This window comes from Haemaphysalis longicornis, unplaced genomic scaffold (assembly GCF_048455015.1).
Source record: "Haemaphysalis longicornis isolate Haplotype H1 unplaced genomic scaffold, Haemaphysalis longicornis Haplotype H1 scaffold_8, whole genome shotgun sequence".
Classification (NCBI taxonomy): domain Eukaryota; kingdom Metazoa; phylum Arthropoda; class Arachnida; order Ixodida; family Ixodidae; genus Haemaphysalis; species Haemaphysalis longicornis.
Genome location: NW_027526445.1, coordinates 158,409,755 through 158,426,017, shown reverse-complemented (window position 1 = coordinate 158,426,017; position 16,263 = coordinate 158,409,755). Strand labels below are relative to the sequence as shown.

General features: G+C 47.7%; 1 protein-coding gene and 1 long non-coding RNA gene across 3 annotated transcripts in view; one reads left to right on the top strand and one right to left on the bottom strand.

The window, feature by feature from the left end:
* Klar (klarsicht) overlaps positions 1 to 16,263 on the top strand; it is a 277,161-nt gene that overhangs the window by 169,031 nt on the left and 91,867 nt on the right. The gene's annotated exons all lie outside the window — the stretch shown is intronic.
* LOC144149937 (uncharacterized) lies at positions 9,453 to 14,939 on the bottom strand. Its single transcript, XR_013318393.1, has 5 exons — positions 14,827 to 14,939; positions 13,528 to 13,696; positions 13,187 to 13,332; positions 12,972 to 13,094; positions 9,453 to 11,925 (listed from the first exon to the last, which is right to left on the bottom strand). It is a non-coding gene; the product is annotated as an uncharacterized LOC144149937 (long non-coding RNA).

Below are 16,263 nucleotides of genomic sequence, written 5' to 3'. Positions count from 1 at the left end.
CGGCCACGATTACTCGTGTTTGCTGCTGGAGCTCCGTGTGGATGTAGGTACCGGACGCTCCGAATGTTCGAACCACCGTGGTGGCTCAGCGGCTAAGGCGTTGTGCTTCCGAGCCACGGTGGCCGCTTTTAAGACGGAGGCGAGAAGCGAAAACGCCCCTGTGTCGAGTTTCCTGCGCATGTTAGATATGCCCAGCTGGTCGAACTTAATCCGGAGCCGTCCACTCGGAGCACAGGCGCTGCTGCGGCGCGTAAAGAAATCCCCAAATTTGAGGTTTACATTTTTTCGTCAAATGGTTTGTGCGTGGCTGTCATTCACGGGCAATACTCCATTCCAGCTAAAGACAATTTTTGTTAACCGAAAAAAAAAAAACGAAAGAAGTGTTAAAAATTTTCGAATTTCGCGCTACAGTGACGGTTTGTGGTTAGCGGTTAGCGTGTTCAATATACGCGTGAACATGGAAGTGATGCGGTCAAATTGAACTATAGAGGCCCCACTACAGCCGTTTAGTCATGCGTTTTCGCGATGGTTTCGGTCTACGGCCGCCAACCGCACAAACAAGATTATGTGACGTCATTGAAAAGTTGCTGGAAATTGGCCAGGAAGTCGTCGCGGCTCCACATGTTTCAGTTATCTCCGTTATTTGTTCGAAGTTCGCGATAAAATTGGTATAACTGTTATCGGGCAAAGAAGTACTTTTAATGAACCGAACTTGTGTTTTCTCTTCATTAAGTTGACGTGGAGCGCGAATGTATTGTATTGGCTCGCGTTTTGTGGCATATATTTTACGCCTCGTTATGAATGGCGAACTCTGTCGTCGCCTGTGCAATCGCTGACCCCAGTGATGTTCTCTTCGGCGTTTCCGGTTAGTTCAAAATCCACGCTGCGCTTCTGATGTCCTGACGTACCTTGAAAGAGGATCACTGCTTACAGAAGGCTGTCCTCACAACCCGTACAGCCGCAGGTCACGAGGCCGTAGAAGTAACGCTCCGAAAATAGCTAGCTCGAAACAGTCTTGCGTACACGTCCTCTGCTTGCTTTGCACGGCAAGGGGAACCCTCGGCGCTCACCCTGGCGGTCTCTGTTCGCAGACAAAAAAGATGAAAAGACAATAAAGGAAACTGGAAACGTGACACGCGCATGGCGTTTGAACGTCGCTACTCTTCTGCACTTTTTTTCCCCGACGTCGCAGGAAGCGAGCGGACGGAGACTCACGCTAGCCTCCCACGCCGTAAAGGAGGAGGAGGAGGAGGAGGAGGAGGATGAGTTTTGAGGGATAAAAAACAAAATGCGGCTGTTCTAGTGGCTGCGCTGGATGACAACGGGCATAGCGTCGCGGCATGACTCAGTCGTCGTTCCTTCTTTTTTATCGCTTTTCCTCTTAAAGTTCATTTTGTTGGTGCTTATTTCCACGAGGTGGTTGCTTCATCGCTTCTTGCGAGGACGCGCGGATGCGTATGCATACTCCACGTAGACGCGAGGCTACACCGCAGTCCGCTTCTTCGGCCTTACTTTTTGACGCATCTGCGCAAACCCGTCCTTATTTGTTTGCTCGTATATTGCTGTGAAAACTAGCTCTTCGTAGGCGTGTGTGCGCGACACAATGTGGACGATGAGAGTCGCGAGACTTGCTCCTCTTGGCGTCCCTTGCACGCTTTCTGCGGGTCGCTGTGAAAGAGGTCTGCTGGCCGTCAGCTCGGCACGGTGCGCGATGTAGCGGCAGTAGTGGCCCACGCTCTCTCCGTCAGCTGCAGCGACCCCGTTCTTACCTGGGCTTGCGCGTAGGCGGACAGCACGGTGCTAAATCTGCCCTAGAGTGGCAGAGCGGCTTTTGGGTCACGTGACTGATGTGACACTAGTTCCCCTTTTGCATAGTTTACGGAGGCGCCTATGCCCCTGGCTTCGCTTGTGACAAGGCTGGGTGGATCTCCGTAAAACGTAGCAACTCCGTAAAACGTAGCAACTCCGTAAAACGTGGCAAGCAGACTGGAGCAAACAGACAGACAACAAACTACACGTAATAAAACCACACTTGGGACAATACACTACTGACTCACACAACAGGCACATTGAAGTTACCTTAGCTAGATTACGGATAGGCCATACACATGTGACGCACTCGCACCTGCTCACGGGATCTCCAGGAACCCTGTGTAGCAGGTGTGGGGAGGGCCTATCCGTAGTCCACCTACTCATACAATGCAAGGAACTTGGCACAACACGACACAAACACTTCAGAGAACTCTACAGACAACATATTCCCCTACACCCGTCTCTGTTTCTAGGTGACGATGCCATGGTTTCTGTAAAACGCGTTTTTAAATACTTTTCAGATGTTAAGTTTTTAAATCTCATTTCCTATCATGCGTAATCACATCTGGCCCTATACACCAGCCATCACCATTATCTTTTTTTGTCTTACTATGTCCGGTTTACTCTTTTTATACCTACCTTTTGTGGTAATCACTTGTTTTCATTAAATAACTTCTCTGGCGCTCTTTGCCCTCGTCGGCCTTGCGCCATTAAACACCAAACATCATCATCATCATCATCATCTCTCTCTCTCTCTCTCTCTCTCTCTCTCTCTCTCTCTCTCTCTCTCTATCTCTCTCTCTCTCTGTATGTCTGTCTGTCTGTCTGTCTGTCTGTCAGCAGTAAACGCTAGCCAGAACGAAATCGCTTTGTTCAAACTGCTTCGTTGTACGGCCTGCGGTGTACAGATATCACATCATTGCCGCTATTAACCAAGCACCGCCTATAACGAAGCCAGTTTCCTGTTCCTGTAGGGTTCAGTTATAGCGAGAGTTCACTGCGTATTACATCTTTTCGCGCAATTCTTTGGGCACATTAGCAAGTGTACTGTTTTCGCGGCACGGAGCTCTGCACTTTTGTCACTGACGTTATCTCCGTCAAATGGGTTCTCCGTGAGCCACTCCTGGTGTCCGAAAAAAGGCCATTAAGGTTGCAACAGCCGTGGTTTCCCGTACGCGGTGTACGATGGACTGCTCAGCGCATTCGCGCAAGGCTCACAGTTGCAGGAAAACGCAATAAACACGAGAAACCCGCGCTTGGCCGGCACCGGGATCCGCAACGGAAGTCAGAACCCGCTGCAGTCTATAGTATATACCATACATAGTGCCGTGTTTCGGCCCCACGTTCGTTGTGTTTCCCCGTGCGCACTTTTTTCCGCCGTCGAGGTGGTGCGCGTGTTTTAAAAGATCTCCTCCGGTGGGCGGCTGTCGTCTTCTTTCCGCGCCGGAGCTGTTCTTGCAACGGTGGGCGTCCGTCGCGGCGTGTTTCGCCGTTCTTCTTCCTTTGCCGACTCGTCCGACGTCCCGTACACCGTGGCGCTTCCCTCTTTGCGAAGGGGGCCACCACCGCTGCCGCTGCTTTGTCGTTGGAGGACGGCACGCGTAACCTCTAAACCACCACTGGCGTAGGCGGCGTGTTGCGTAACCGTTCGCACGACGCTGTCTCGCACCGCATGTGCATGGGGAAGGTAGGAAAAGATTTCAGATGGGTACGCGCTTTTTGAAGTACGTAAGAAAGGCCGCTAACATTTTGGGGAGGGGCAATCAATGTCTTTGTTCTTGTGGTTTCAGGTTGGGCTTGTGTGATCCGTACTGCCGCTTGGGAGTGGGCGATGCTCCCTGCAGTATTACTGAAAATGGTTGAATAGTAATGGACATTCGATACGATAGCTGGCGCAGTTTTTGCCATATTTCTGCGCAGGTAGTAATGGCTGTCGAGTGTTCCCTCTGCGAAGATCGGTGCTTGGTAAAGTGTGCACGCAAGAAAAGTTTTGGTTGCGCATTCTTTGTGTTCCCTCTCTGACTGAGCAACCAAAAGCTTCTAGCTTGTTTGGATCATCCTTTGGTTCGACTCGATTGAACACGGCTACACGACAGCACCGTATTCTCTCGCTTCTAAGCAGCACCTTCATTTCCCCGCTTATTATCGTTGCTCTGCCCGAAATAATCAGAAAGTCGACGTTTGCGAAAAGTTGGTATTTCACGGGGATGTGCTTTCCATTCTGTGCAGCTCTCCTGATACTGCTTTAAGCACCATGGGTTCTAAGGGGCATTCTTAGAGAAAGTATGGTAAACTTTACTATCCATCTCGGATTCCCCAATACTGAGGTGCAAGGCGTAAAATTGGGCTCGTAACAGTACTGTCATCATCATAATCATCGTCGTCCTGTCTACGCCACTGCAGGGCAAAGGCCTCTCCCATTAATCTCCAATTTATCCCGGTCCTGTGTTAACTGCGACCAATTTATCCCGCAAACTTCTTGATCTCATCTGCCCATGGCAGATGAGAACAGTACTGTATGTAGATGCAAATGCAAGCGCCTCCAGTTCCAGATCGAAAGTCACTCCTTTCAGTCGGCGACATACGGTGCAAACGCGCGACGCCACTTCCGTGTATTGCGTATTACTTAATTAAACCCACATTCGCAGTTGCGTGGAGTTGGCGACACTTACCGTACTTGCATACTCTGTCTGTATATTAGCCGCGAGCGTGTTGCAGCTTCGACGCCCGTCTCGGCATTCTCCTCGGCGTCGGCCCCTTGCTCGTGTAACTGCTAAGTACGAGCAGAGCACGCATTACTGCCTCCTGCCCGAAGGACGCTGGGTCAAGAAAATCGCCCCGAGGTGTCGCCGTTCGTCAGAAAAAGAGAAAGAAGCGTTGCGTGCCGCCGCTTGACACGCAACGCGATCGTTTGCGCGTGCGTTTCGAGGTCGCCCCGTCGTTGCCGCCCGCCTCCCTTTGTTCGCAATGGCCGCCGCCACGAAGACAAGATGGCTGTTGCTGCTGCGCGGCCTGTCCGATGACGCATGCCCGCGTCCGTGGCCTCTTGGCCTCCCCTCGAATGACGGCGGCCGATGAGGACGGGCCTGCGTGACGCTGGCCACTGAGTCGGTAGGCATTCTTCAGGATATTCCGGCAGCCGGCCGAATGCGCGGCTGTCTGTTATACGAGGGGAAATTGGATTTTCTTCGGCCGCGTGTTCGCTCTGTCCTTGCTTCCTGCCTGGCAGTTGTGGCCTTGCGTGTTTCGCAGTGGGTATGCTATGGCCCCCGTTAAATTACACGGCTAGTGTACCGCTCTTCCGTACGACGGCATGTCGCGGGTGGGGATGAAAACCACCGGTCGACCGCAGGGCCTTCGTGTTGCGAATGTATGTGATTGTAGGTTTCATTCAAATGAGATGGCAAGGAAATCTAACCAGCAATAAATAATTGTGCAGTCGCTATATTACTGCCGAACTTTGCCCAGGAGCAGGCCTCAAGCCTCTTTTGATAGACGCTGTATCCGGCCACCCATCAATGCTAAGTAGAGGCTTACCGTTGCGCTGATTTGTAGCTATATGCTCGCAGGGCGCGTCGTCATCGGCCGAAAGAAGCCTGGTTTTCAGGACTCGCATGGGATTGAAAGGTGAGGCGAAAACTTGCCCCTCCTCTAGGTATCGAAATATTTATCGCGTAGATTATTGGTAGAAAGTCTGAGGTCGTATAGCGTAGTCCTCGGAACAGGAAAGTGACTTCGTTATAAGCGGTATTTCGTTAAAAGCGGGTATGGTTGGCTCTCTCTGCACCGAAGTTGGGATCGGGGAAAACTTCGAACATAAAGGGGCTTTAAGTTAAGCAGATTTGTTGCTACGAGAGTCTGTGTACGCATTCTCTCAGTCTTCGAGGGCGCGGCTATATTTGCATCCATTCTTCTTGGTGCGCTTTGAAGAACAGTGCTTTCATCGCGGGCGAACAACCGGCGTGGAATCCGCGCTTCGGTCATGTGGAGCGGAACGCCGTCGCGGAGAGATGTAAAAGCGCGCGTGTACAGAAAGCGAAGGGCGCGGCACGCGTATGCACGGTTGGCAGCGTGCGTGGAAGCCGCGCGTGCTCTCATCTTCAACAAAGCGAAGCACGGGGGCCGCCGTTGCTTGTTCGAAGGTGGCGGCGGCGCGTGCTCAGTTCTTTCGCCGCGCTGCGCCTGAACCCGAAAAACGACGCGGCGAGGTGCGCGTGAATCGGTGAATCGGGGGCTGCCGCATCCAATTAATAACCAACCTCGTTACCTGGATACGGCCGCATCTCTGCATGAGGCGCTATGAAGAGGGGCCGAGAGACGAACGAGCCTTCTTCTTACTCTGCTCCGCTCTTTGTGTTACTTTTTTTGTTGTTCCCCTTGTATCGCGCGTTCTTTCGCTGCACGCCACGACCTTGGGTGCGCAGTACCACCGACTGCTCGCACGTCACGTCGAGGGCGGCTGCCTCCTCATGCTTTCCAATTCTATCGACGGGTTCCGTTATTAGGTTGCCGTCAAACTGGAAACGATACGGTCATTTTCGAACACACTTTGTGCGTGACTTTACTGTGGAATCTCTCTCTCTCTCTCTCTCTCTCTCTCTCTCTCTCTCTCTCTCTCTCTCTCTCTCTCTCTCTCTCTCTCTCTCTCTCTCTCTCTCTCTCTCTCTCTCTCTCTCTCTCTCCTCTCTCTTCTCCAGACGCTGTTTATCACGCTTGTGTCTGTCCTATGCAATTACCCTTTTCGTGCCGCATGCAGCTTATTCAGGAAATAAAAGCAAGGCAGAATTAATTCGGTGATCCTTTCCTTGATTTCCATCTTTCTACTAATTTCCTTTTTGTCCTATGTACGTTAGGCCCCCTTCGCAGAAAACAATGGTTGCTTCGTTTTTCGGGGTGAACGTACGCACTCGATCGCTAAGGCCGCTTGACAAAGGCACATATATATATTCCGTATTCCTTGGAAGTGCGGGTTGTCCCGCTTTCTGCGCATGGTAATTCTTCGACGATGATTTTCAGTGCTCGCGTATGTAGACCACGCTGGCCCACTTTTTTTTTTTTTTCTCTTTCAGGTGGAGGCGTTATTTGAGTCCTATCATTTTTGTATGCGGCGCGTAAATATGAACCCTGGTCACGTCGAGGCGAAACGCTCCGGTGGTTATTCTCCGAAAATATGTGCACGCGTCAACCTCTTTTCGTTTTTCCCTCCTGTCTGGCTTTCTGTATTCTTGGGGAAAAAAATTAGTAGTTGCTTAGCTCTGCTGTGCCAGGGTATACGTAGCGTGAGCTAAGATTCAGCCATCCAGTCCAATCCAATCCAGTCCAGTCCAATCCAATCCAATCCAGTCCAGTCCAGTCCAGTCCAGTCCAGTCCAGTCCTGTCCTGTCCTGTCCTGTCCTGTCCTGTCCTGTCCTGTCCAGTCCAGTCCAGTCCAGTCCAGTCCAGTCCAGTCCTGTCCTGTCCAGTCCAGTCCTGTCCAGGCTCTGCTCCTCGCGCATGCTCAGTACGGCTCTTCACGAGCCACGCAAAACTGCTATCAAGCGGCTCCGGTGCAGCGTCAGACTTGGCTACTGCACAATTGAAGCGCACACCTGGGCACGCGCCGGCGCCAGTGCGTCTGCCGCGGCTATGACGCAACACAACCCAACACAATCCACTTTAATCCAATTCAATCCAAATCTCATCCAGGCCAATCCAATCCAATTTAATGTCCCTCGCGCTTGCGCAGAACGGCCCTTCGCGGCACACGCGAAACTGCTCAACCTCGGCCAGTGTAGCTTACGCTACAAAATTTCAGCCGAGTGTATCACTTTACCTTTTCCGGACATTATGCATTGCCTTTCCAGCAATGCACTTGTTTATGCAGTGAAGCCGGCTTTCAAACACCCTGGGGCTTTCATACTCTTATATCAGACTGCATAATGTATTGAAACTTCAAAATATCTTACCAGCAGTGCACTTGTGTACAGTAGTAAAGCCAACTTTAAAAGAGCTCGATGAATAGCATTATCCGATAATTCCCACTTCATTTTTTTTTAATTTGTTTGACGCAGCAGTATTTCGTTGCTGTCTGAAATACGAGACACAGCTCCAAGCAGCCCAAGCAACCCGTTCGCTGCTGTTGCCGTAAACGGGCAGCAGCGCGTCCATTGCTGTTGTATGCACGGCGTAACTCGGTGCTTATTACCGTTTCCCCCCTACAAACTTCCGGAGCTCGTTTTAAACAAGGCGCTTTTTTATTGGAGTCGTCGCTCGTTTGTCGACTTTTTAAAAAGCGCCGGCGTTCGCGCGTTTTTGACGTGTGGGTGGTCCGCGCAAAACGGCGCGACGCTCTCCTTACCAGTCGAGGCAACAACACATTGGCCTTCGCTTGTCCCCCGCCCGGAGACAGGGCCTTCGGTTGTGTACTGGTGCGGGTGCGCTTCAGTTTATTCGCGACACCCTGTTTAGCGCTGCTCCCACCTGCGCCTGGCTGTCTTACTGTCGCGGTCAAGGCGAACTTCCCGCTATACGGACGAACAAGGCGGCCCCGTTGTCTCCCTCGGCGAGCGACGTGCCCTGGCTGGATAAGTGGCGAGCCTTTGTAACATCGGCGACGGTTTCGTAACGCACCCGTTTCCGCATACAGCTCCTCGCGGCGCTGCAAGTGTATGCCGCGGCAAGCGCGGGAATCATATATACACGCTAGGGCCGTACGTGGGTGCGTAGTGCAACCCCCCTAGTGCAGCTCTGTTTCCTTAGACCGCCGTGCATAGTGCCGCAGCGTGGCACGTTTGGTTGCTAGAGTGCCGCGTCATAAGTTTGTCCTCGTTCGATTATTTCGGAATCGACGCTGGCTCGGGAATGGCCGCGCAACTTCAACTACGGAATGTACCCGCCGAGGTGACTCAGTGGATAAGGCGTTGTGCTGCTGAGCCCAAGGACGCGGGTTTCGATTCCCGGCCGAAGCGGCAGCTTTTCTGATTGAGGCGGAAAGCGAAAATGCCCTTGTGGTGTGTTCGAGATTTCGGCGCACGTTAAAGATCCCCAGGTTGTCAAAATTAATCCGGAGACCTCCACTACAGCGCGCCTCATCGCCTGCGTTGCGTCGGCTTGTTAAACCCCACAATCAATCAATCAATCAATTGATCAATCAATCAATCAATCAATCAACTACGGGATGTATACTGTAAGTGACTCGGATTTAGCCGCACCTCGCTGAATGCTCGCCGCGAGCGGGGTAACCTCTCTCGTGCAGGATGTGAAATGCCCCTCCCCTTTTCCCGCAACAGTCGTTACATCCTACACTGCGCTGCGATTGATTTGATTGATTGATTTATTATGGTGTTTAACGCGCCGTAACTACACAGGCGATGAGGCGCGCCGTAGTGGATTGTTCAGGATTAATTTTGACCAACCACCTGGCGATCTTTAACGTGCGGCGAAATCTCGAACACACGGACGTTTTTGCTTTTTCGCCTCCATCAGAAAAGCGGCCGCTTCGGCCGGGAATCGAACCCGCGTCCTTGGGCTCAGCAGCACAACGCCTTAGCCACTGACCACCGCGGAGGGTCACCGCGCGGCGATGGATACGGTTGACGTTACGATATCTGTCCGTGTATGCGTACACGTTCGCATTCGCTTTCTACACTCTTAATCTGGTTCCACGTAAGATCCACTTAGTAACTGGAACTTTTTTGCAAAAAAGTTCCAGTTATATAATTGGAACCGTGTTCCACATATCCTGAAAATTAAGTGGAACAGTGCACCACATATTTTTGCAACGCAATTATGTGGATCGGTGTTCCAAATAAAAGTATGCGGATCACTGTTCCAAATAAAATGGTACTTTAAGTTACTGGAACATTGATCCATGTAAAATCATTATGGAATTTATCCGGTGCGCCGTTCCAGGTACCTTCAGACCAGCTGTTTATATAAAACGGTGTTCCTATAGGCATTGGGAAGCTGTCTATGGGACTCCACTTTTCCAATATTTCTGCTTTCCTGTCGGTATACACCGAGGTCATATGCCAGGCTGGCGGATGCATTGGTATCAGCAGGAAACCGCAAGCACCATTTTAACACAGCCTTGATATATGACCCGCAGTGATACCAACAATTGGAAAGCAGAAACCACCGCAGCAGTGTGGTCCCTGACAGTTCCCAACAGTTGCCTATCGGAGCACAGTTCCATATAAAAGTTGGTCTGAGGCACCTAGAGCGGCACACAGTCTTTGGCTTCACCCGCAGAATCCTGTTCTCGGTTTCAGCTGCATGTAAAAGAAACAATATACTTGCATTAAAATACGCACGAAACAAACTATTATGACTCATACACTGCTTTTCAACATACTGTACAACTTTATTGGGTGTTAGTATTCATACATTTCAGATTTGAATAGCTGTCTATTTTAAATTGCACAAAAAATGACCAACGTACAAGCAATAAATACCATAACGATAACACTCATAACGATAACACTAGGCTCCAAGTGGCATTTTCACATATTCACTTGTACTCAAAAACATGGTTAATAAAGACGGTATTAAGGTCAACTGCTTCACAAATAAATAGACGGGTGCGTCTACCGCGGCACTGACACAGACATTATACAACAGTGAGCGTCAAATATGCTGTCTTATCAGATAAACCAAGGTAATTCAAAGGCGGAATTACTCATTGCGCTTGCCATACTATGTTTACGCATAACTGTTTGGGAAAATGCAGTTTGCTATTAAATTGTAGGGAAAGGCCTAAAAACAAGCCATACACGGTTGTATTATCACAAACCTACAACAGTGCAGTGCAAGAGTTTAGGAAAACAACGCTCGAGCCAAGATTAACGATAAAACATTTTGACACGAGAGGTCACATGCGGCAGTATGCCACAATTAAAACATGATCATTAAAGATAGTAGTTTCCTGACACCAGACGTAAGTGTAACACCAAGCTATTTGTAGGCAAAATAGACTTTATGAGCGTCCTGAAAAGGCCTTTGACTTAAGGGACGTTACTTGACCAAACAATTTTTAGTTGTTTAAAATAATTCATCCCAGGAAATCTCACAAAAGCCAGCGTGAATCTTATATAATTTTGCAAACCAGGTAGCCGGAAGCATGTTACACATATTAAAATTTAACAAGCAGACTAATTATATACGTCATCGATTCAAGCGGGATCAAGTCAGACATCCTTAAGAAGCAAACAAGCCAGCGTTGAATCATACAGGGGACCAGTTTTACAAAGCAGACTTGAAAGCATTTTTTCCAGCTTCAACGTTTTACCTTAGGTAAAATTCACAGTCGCGTGCTATAAAAACCCTCCCGTCTTGCTGTCAGTGTAATTGTGACCAAAGCCCTGCTTCTGCCAAGCAAGAAATGCAACTTTGTTCAAAGGAGAAGACTTGTTCAAGCCAAATACGCACATTTTAAATTCTTCTACGGCATGGGTGTCAGCTCACTTACAGTACTAAAATTTATCAATGAAGGCGGAAGCCATCTCCGTAAATAAGCACTGTCACTTTTGCATCACCAGCAGCACTGCCACGAAAAAAAAAATCTCATGAGCTACACTTGAATAATAGGACGTTACAATGCGGTGCCATGAACTACATTAACACCCACTGTAGATTCAAAGACAGCCTGCGCATTGTGCCAATGATGAAAAATAAGGCACGACTTCAGTGTTCAGTTGATGTGAAACTTGCATGTGCCAGTAACTTAAACCTCTTCATCTGATTTCACCCCCTTCATGCCTTTCATCTGACCTCCTTCATGCCTTTCAAGAGATACTTAAACCTCTACCAATAATTTAAAATCCCAAGTAGAGCTGAACACTTGAAGTATTTCAACAGAGACTCCAACTTAAATGACACCAGGCCACTGTCAAATTTCTCATGCTTTGCAAGAACTCCCTGCTAAAGTCCCAAGAACTCTTCAAAGGCACACAACCATAAGAACATGATGACACGATGAAAAAGATGACATATGCGGCGAAGAGGATGACCACATCCTGAAGTGACAATGCAGGCGGCGAATCTGTGATGTGTTTCTTGCGGGCAATATTGATGCCGCCAGTCCCTTCTCTCAGAATAACCGGGCCTCGAGAAGACTTACTGCTCACCTCATGTACCTTCAAGGAAACAAGAAAATTTTGTTACATGGTTGCTTTAAATGAGTGAGTTGCTTAGGCCCTTTTATAACACAGTAATTGATTTAAAATCAGTGATTTCTTGGGTTTTTTCTGGAAGTGCTGCTAAAGGTGAAAGTGCGCTAAACAATATCACCACAATCAATGAAATTGCCCTGATTCTGGAAAGTATCCCACCTTGCTGCCTCGGTATCCTGAATATAAGGTTTTTTATCCTTGAGAGATTTCGTTTATTAATCAAATAATAATTACTATAATCACCTTTTGGCATTATATTTTACACACCTTCTCTCTGCAAAAAATGTTCTCTGTATTGTATAATGTGCTCCCTAGAATGCTGTAGTGAGGCTGGCTTAATATAACTTAAAGCTAAACGATGTGTCTATCGCAAAGAAATAAATGGCCAGTCACAGGAAATCATAAATATCGCACTGTGGCAGAAATTTTTTGGGGAATTGATTCCACCTAAAATATTTGCCTCTCGATATGTATTACCTCCATGGTTCGTAGTGGTATGAGGCAGAAGATGAGCTGACTAATGCTGAACTAGGCTGTTGCACAATTTTCTTATAAATCACAACTATATCACATTTTCTTGCAGACACTTTCTGTGCTCTAAACAATTCCCTTAAAAAACAATTACCCCTTATTTAACCACCTGTAAAAATCCAATGCAAGCATTACTCATGCTACGGCTGTATTTGGGAGTATTATTGGTGCTACGGGCGTATTAAAAGCGGGAAATTTAAATCGTCAGTTGCCGCCGTATTGTTGTAGCAGCAACCACGTTGGGCGTGTCCGTGGTGCTGGCAAATCACAGCAACAACTCTCAAGGCGTAAAAGCTGAATATTTACAAAACTTAAATACAAAATAGTGGTTTTTTTGGCCAGTGTTGGAGCATCCGTAATAGGCGGAATGTGAACACAATGGCAAATATTGGCGTTCACGATAACTTGTTAACAGTGAGATTTTATTAGGATGAACAGCCCCAGAAATTGAGTCCCGCAAAAACAAAATGCCAGCTTACCCAACCAAAATTAAGACCCGCGTGTTTCTGCCAGGGACGTCTCAAAGTGCACTTCCAGGAAAGTTTCGCTAACGTGTTCCGAAAAGCTCCTACTGTCACCTTGAGCCGCAGGCCAAGCTGTCACTGAAAAGAAGTTCAAGTTTCAAATCATTAGTTACAAAGAAACTACCTAAAAACGCGCCATGAAAGACCAAAAAATGGCAGTGCGTACTTACTTGTAGAATGCAATGATTTCATCCCGTGCAAGAGCTTTAATGTGTTGCCTTCTGATGATACACTTCCAAGAAGGGATCCAAATACAATTAAAATAGCCATATGCATTCCTTGTACAGCTGTTTCAGGTCTATCTTCGCCCTATTGCCTAGAAAATAAACAGTACAAAAATATCAGAGAATAAATTTATGCCTTGCTTTACCCAGGGAGCACGAGAAAATATTGAACAATGTCTGATTTGTTCCACGAAAGTCGAATGTCTTTTTTACAGCGGAAGCCCTGGTAATCTTTTCTAGCTAAACAATTTGAGATATACAAATTTTTGAACATACTTTGAGCTCACCTGTCCTTGGTCTATGCGAACTGGTGAATATCTGCACAATATGCACGACTCAAAAGGTACTCTTTTGTGGCTTATGAGCTCCACAGGGCATTCATAATCCGCCACACTCTCCCCGACGACCCTTCAGCATGCCGAAGATGTCTTCAGCCAGTAAATGCCACAGCCATGACTTTGCAGGAGCATGTAAAGAATGGAAATAATTTGTTTTCATTTTTTTTTTGCAGAGGAACAAAAACATTTGTCACAACCTATCAGTGGGGGGCCAAATGTCTCCACAGTCAGCCACAGACTCTTTCTGAACAGGTCATAGAGTATGAATACAGAATGTAGCAATGTACTTTTACAGTATAATTTCTACGTTCAAAGGAGAACAAAAATGGATTAATGTTTGGTGCACATCATGATTCAACAACTTTGCACCTGAGCGTTTCAAAAATTATTCCAACCCTCTAGCTGCCACTGACATTGATAGCATAAAATGGCAGGAATGAATTATTTTTGAACTTACTTTGTGACGTTAAAACTTCTAATAGTCCACACGTGAGCTTTATGGCTAATTATTTTGAGGTCTCAGGTTACCACTGACATTGACAGCATTGAAACGGCACCACACTTTCTGCGTGTTCCCACCTGCCTTCCGCTCCACAAAAGGAACGTTTTGTCACTACGCTACTGCTCAGACAACCACTTTTCCTTGCATTTCACTACACGTCAGGGAGCCAACTAAAGTTGACTAGTGTAAATAGAACATCTGAATTCATCGAAGGCATTGGAAGAAACCGGGAACAACTGCACACACAGCACAGATAAACGTAAGCAGTGCTGCTGCTAACGCCTTGAACGCACATTAACATGAGGCGGAATAGCGCGATTAGCACAGTAAATTTATAGATCTCAGCACACCAACACAACGCAATTAACACGAAAGTTTGAAAATGCCGATAAGTCTAAAGACAGGCGCTACAAGTTGTTCAGTGCGTGCGCGCGAGACAATAGCGAGCGACTAACCCGAGAAGATTTAGTACCGCTGACTGGAACAGCAACCGTCAATATACAACTAAGCAACACCACACCGTAAGGGGACATGCAGACTCGAGAAATGCGCGCAGCAGCAACTTTCTAAATAGCACTAGCCAACGTACGCAGTCAGAAATGTCAAGCCGACTCGGACCCACAAACACGCAGCAAACGTTTCTTGAACACGAACAACAGGCATGGGAGCGGCACGTTTATCGGACTCAGTGATAAACAAGTCAATGAACAACAACCGTTACCAGAACATAAATAAGCAGCACTGACGTTTTTTGAGCCTCCTGGCAAAACTACATTTTGTCGAACAGTAAATACAGCCCGAGGATAGGAAGAAATCCGCAGTTTCACGCCACAACCAAACTGCCGTAACGGTTCCCGCCACTGTGATTGCAATGCCTCTAGTACATCAGGCGCATAACGTGAGCAATCGAGAAAACTGCTGTAGAACGCCACTTGTGGCGCTGCATGCAGAAGAACGTAAAACTAGCGCAGTGAACGCTGAGAGATAGGGGCGCTGCTGTCGTTTAAATGGTTGACGCAGTCATGTTTTTCACTCATCTTCGTTGTACCCGTTGCCTTCCCACTATACCATGCATCAACGCAAACGGCGTGACCTTGCGGCTGCCGACGCATGCGCACGGCATGCCGCACTGAAGTGGCGGTCGTTTCGTAATGGTTTCGGCCAACTTTTCCTTCCTCCGTGGTTTGGGCGATGCACGCCGTGGCCAGTGACCAGTCCGCGGAAGAGATCACAAACTCGGCACCCTTGATCGCTTTTATTTGCTTAGGAAAATGGGAGTAGGCCTCTAAGCGGACGTATATGCGGCTCTGAGGCTGGAACAAAGAGCTCAGATATTAGCCAATTTAACACGTTAGTTGGGCTAAAATTTTTTCTCGCCGCGGGCCGTGAGTGCGTGCGGTATGTGTGCATAAACTTTGATGACAGCATTACTTCGTTGTTTGCAGTGAAAACAAAACGACGCTTATTTATTTACTGCGTTCTGCTGACAACAAGCCTTTCCAATACCAATAATATATACTGCGACGCTCTTTGTACCCACGTTATAGAAAACTACTTCCGTATAGTGAATTCAGAGTGACATAGCTAATTAGCGAGTAATAATACATCTGCCCGTTTTCCAGCAGTTTTTCTTCATGAACACCAATAGTGCAGGAAAACAGCTACGGGGGGACCAGCAGGAGACGGCAGGTCATTCGGTGAACTTGAATTACAATGACAAGTAACAACATTAGGGTAACACTGCGGATTTCCCGATACTGCAATGAATAATTTGAAATAAGAATGCCATTTAAGTATAAATATATAGAATGTAAGGCAGATGCCGCGGGGTAGATTTAGTTCTCCAGGTTTTGAGTCGTTCTCTTTCTGCAAAGAGGCTTTCGTTTTTGCTTGTGAAAATTAACAGCCGAGACGAGACAAAATACAAAAACGAACTTTTAAGCATATAACTGCATGCGTAGCATGATGTGTGCGGTGTAAAATGTGACGCAGTCGGTTACCATTATGTATGCACCCCATCACAACATAAGTAACGTGGACTAAGTACCATTGAGCGCGTACTACACCACAGCGATATGATGACTGAGCGTTGAACAAAAACTGCTGTTTCTGCGAAGCTTTGTAAACCAGATGCATAACATGTAATAGCCTCAACAAGTATTTCGTTATGAAGGTGCTCACAA